This window comes from Rhea americana, unplaced genomic scaffold, assembly GCF_003343005.1.
Source record: "Rhea americana isolate MKP2758 unplaced genomic scaffold, rheAme1 scaffold_10, whole genome shotgun sequence".
Lineage (NCBI taxonomy): Eukaryota > Metazoa > Chordata > Aves > Rheiformes > Rheidae > Rhea > Rhea americana.
In genome coordinates, this window is record NW_028185039.1 from 3,545,019 (window position 1) to 3,549,775 (window position 4,757).

Sequence of the window (4,757 nt, forward strand, 5' to 3'; positions counted from 1 at the left end):
CGCTTATCCCAACGAGGGATGCAGACCCATGGAATGCAAATGTTTCACCAGTGCGCACCGGGGACAGGATTACTCCTTGCATTAGTTTTTGCCTGGGGTTCATAGGCAGCCTGTGCCATTAAGGATTTTCATATGCTTCTTTTATCTATTCTGCACATGCCACGTATTTTCATAGAACTGTTCTAGAATTTTTCTGAAATTGGCTTTCAGATTTCTCTTTCAGAAGCGAGACCATTTTTCATATTCCTTCAGCAGCATAACCAAGTGCCTGAGTTACCATCTGTCGAATTACTCACAYAGAGCCATAAAAACATTCTAAAATAATCTAATAATACGCCTTTTATTTGCTGGMGAATGCCACCATTTCAAATATTTCTAATTCTGATTTGACATGGCTACTAATCAGTGCTCAATCCCAGAGGGCAAACAAGTGTTTTCTCTTCCGASGATACGCAGCATTACAACTTTTAAAAAAATGCAACGTGTGTGTTACTGGCCCCACACTGAATCTTACAGGCATGATGTTTTGGAGCATGACATCAYCGTGTGCATGTGGGAAAGCCTGTGTAGCACAGTCACAACATTTTGAATTTGGTATGTTTTTTAGCCTAGAAACATGGCAGTGTACGTGGCTGTATATTTTTTAAATTGCCTTCCTTTCTCTTGGAACAGAGGAAAGATTGTTAAGTGGGTTTATTGTGGCACCGAGTGAATCACATTGGCTCTGAGAGGAAACAATATTGCAATCAAAAAGGCTTCAAGAGTGTATCAAGGACCCTGTAAGCTGCAGTGAAACTGCTCCTCAGCTTTCCTCCTGCGTGATGCAGGACGGGCTTCGGTGCTCCGGAGCTGGGGACACCGAGGAGGTGGGACAGAATAAAACAAGGATCCTCACATTTCAACATCTTAAATAAATCCACAGTTTGCCTGCGAACACCCAAAATGTTCTGAAAGCTGAAGCCTTGAGTTTACTTTATCCTCCTCTCTCTAGTTCCTGAACGCAGCGTTTAATGCCACGGTCRCCGTCAGAGCCCACGAGAGCCCGGTCACACAGGCACCTGCCAAGGAGACAAATCGGCGCTTTGGCTTCGGGCGGCTCAAGAGAGCACACACCACCTCAAGCCCTTCTCACCACCGCGTGCCAGCAGCTCACGGACACCCTCAGATGCACAGAGGGCGAGCGAGCCTGCGGCCGCCACCGAAACCCCGCTCGGGTCGACCCGCGCTCCACTTTTGAGAACTGTCCATCTAGGGTCCTGCGTATCAAGGCGACTTTTGTGAGGGAGGGAACCCAGCACTGCAGCACTGCTGGGATTTCACTTAGCTCCAAGCTGCCTTTGCAGTTAGTTCTTGGTCCTTGTTGGGACCGCTATCACAACGCGGTTTCACACAGAGCTGCCAGGAGAGCGTGCTAGCCCAAATCTCCCCCGACATTCGGACGTACTGCAAGCCTGTCATCAACTCAGGATGAGCATGGTAGATGCTTTGAGATCACTAAGCCCTGCAGACCTCCAGGAGCTGGACACATGCACTCAGACATCCGTAGGCATGGGGTACATCGCACAGCTACCCAACGAAGTACATGCGCCACGTATCTCGGGCGACCTCACGGGCACCACCGACCGGTTCTCCTCTGAGTATCGAGGAACAGGGAGATTTGTCTGCAATACTATAAATGATGTAGACCTGTARGCAAGAACATGCATCTCCAGCTTTCTAGACACTCTTTGCAAAGTCTCCGTTCAAAGGAGGATCCCCCTAAGCCTCGCTCTGCCCCGCCGCTGGCTAAAGCAGCCCCGCGGCTCGTGGGCCGGCCGGGCAGGGACACGACGGCCCCAGACGCCGCAGCTGCAAGCGGCAGCGAGGCAGAGCGCTCCAACTCAAAACCTGCCTCACCACACAGGAAGCTCCCGCGCAGACAACCCTTAGTCATCGTTGTCTCGAGAAGAAGCAGGGGATTTTCACACGCCTCCTCCTCTCTCCCCAGTGYGTACTCTGCTTCAAGGCCCAAACCAGAAAACGTTCACAGATTTAACAAGTCTTTGCAGTCACGTTTTCTAAATTTTCTCATGTGTTTCAGGCAAAATTAAATTTTCAAAGCTCTCATTCACGTCGAAGGGCGGGCGGTCAGCAAGGTAACCCATGGCTGGCAAAGAGGAGGAAGCTGGCGTTTTGAGTGGCAAGTGCTGGGCCACGCAGCAGGGAGCTACACCCTCCCGCGAGGCACTCGCCCCAGCRAGAAACACGGTCCCCCGGGCCCGGCTCCCTTACATGCAGTCCCATGGTGCCAGGAACTGCAACCTGCCGCCTCGCCGGAGGTGAGATACTGCTGAGCAGCCAGCAGCATGTTGCCTTTCGAGTGGAAGCATCTCCCATTCATACCAGGTTTGCACTGGCATGGTTAACATCCAATTTGCAATATATATATATGTATATATATACACATATACATACATATACATATACATATATATATATATATATATATATATTCTGAAAGACTGTCCTTAACAAGTTGCCAGCTCTCATGTTGAGGGATGCATTCCCGAAAAGAGGAGTTGCTAGGCTCTGTGCGGCTCTCAGGAAAAAAAAATATATTTCTCTTAAGAATAGAAGGCTCCTACTGAAACCTTATCTAGCATGGAAACCTGCAGTCGCTCCTCAGGGAGCCACGGCCTTGATCTGCACACAACCAGGTCACAGCATCCAGTGATGTGTGAACCACATCCAAAGGGTGCTAATAGGAGCTGGCTACGGATCCTCCACCGAGAAGGGATCTGCCCGTTTCTCAGGCTGCATAAAACGGCTGAAGCCAGGGGCTCTGTGCACAGCAATGTCAGCCTGGGCTCTTTCAGCTAAAGCAGAAATCCCAGCAGCTCAAAGGCAGCAGTGAGTTTTTGCCTATTTATTAAGAATCTGACAGCAGGCTGCTCTGCGTTGGCATGGGTTACGCTAGACAGGGTATTTTGTAAGCAAGATGGCCACAGAGAATAAATACGGCCAGGTTGCAAAGCACTCCCCTGCTTACTACCTAGRGGGCTCCCTCCACCTCGTACCCAGAAAAAGAGATTTTCCACTGTTTAAAACGAGTCACGGAGATCCTCCTGCCGCCCTAAATCTTTGCCTATCTCCAGTACCGCACTGGCTTTTATTTTTAAGGCTCAGAAATGGCTGGGGTTTTGTGTGCCTTTGCAGTTCTGTTCTCCAGTGGGAACCTGAAGAGCTAAAATACTGCCAAGTCTGTCCTCRCAGGGTTTCAGCCCAGGTTTGCAGACTCATGACATTCTAACGGATGACACAAGCTTCAGATAAGTGTCTGAACTTTGGGCTGCTCCTCTGAATTGCAYGCAAACTCCAGCCCCTGAGGAGTTCACCCATCATTTTTAGAACCTTATTAACGAGAGCTTAAGGGAAATAGCTATAGATTTTATTCAGCAGGGACATTCGGCTGTGTGGAGTGACGCTCTCTGCATTCATTTCCTTTTCTGCAGTGTTTCAGTACTGCACATTATTTAGCCATCAGATCTGAACACAAATAATTGTACAATAAAAAAACAGTGACTCAACAGGTTATTGCCACCATAACTCCTACATCTCTACCGTTCACAGAGCTAAGCTTGGTTGCTTACCCCGCTTAGGAGGCAGATGCAGGTAGTGCCATGGCTTGTCACTGCTAGTCACTGCGCTCCATTTACCATCCCCTGGACAGAAATGCACRTAGCTCAGGCCGTGCATTGCAGACACCACAGGGCACGCTCCAAACTGAAGGAGGGCAGAGCCAAAGGGGAGCTCTGGTTACATCTACCAGCACATTCTTTATAACCTTTACTCTAATGTTGCTTTGCTCATTATTTAATTTGTAAATAAAAAATACAGGACGTACCCAGGCAGGAAAAGCAACTGGAGATAGGAGGCGCTTCCTTCTTGGCACACTTGTCTCTGTTGCGTTTTCTCCTTCAATGCCCTCTTCCATCGGACTTTACATTCCTTAGCCRTAGGGAGGAGGCATCATTCCCTAGTCTACTGTATCAATATCAATATGAAATTAGAAATGAGAAAAGGGAGAAGGAAGGTATGCATTTGTTGATATGAACCCTCAGGCTGCACCTGCAAGTTTGCTGCACTGCATATGGAGAAGGCAGAACCTCATCCTCCCAGAAGAAACTGCTTCTACGAGTGTGCAGAACCGCAGAGCCTAACAACCCCCCACAACTTCATGCTACACAGCACCAAATCCCATCTCTCTGCATTACACCTTCAGTTAGATACAGCAGACTGACAAGGACTGCTGCAAGACCAGCAGTAACCTAGCAGCTTTCCAGGAGAGTGCCCTCACCTAACTCTCCTCTTCCATCATTGCATCAAAGTCTTTGCAGTTCACATGTCAAAGCCAAAGAAGAAATAACAAACAGCAAGCCAAGGAAGTGCCGTGCAGGCAGGGCAGACCGGGATGGCACGGCCATCCTCTCTGTGCCAGGCACCGTGCTGCTGAAACCCGTCTGCACCCAGTCGTTTCTGCTCATCCGACCTTTTGGCCCCCGTGCCTCCCCTTGCAGGCACCCCTTCCAGCCCCCCGCAGCAGTGGCCACGCGCCCCGTCGGGCTTCTCCGTGCACCGGGGCAAGCTGCCCTTTTGCCTCTTAGACACCTTTTTCTTCTTCTTCTTTTTTTTTTCTTTAAGCTAAGCTTTATCACAGCAGGGCATGGGGGGGGAACGTCTCTGAAATCTTCACCGATTCCCACTGCAAACGGCGCCAA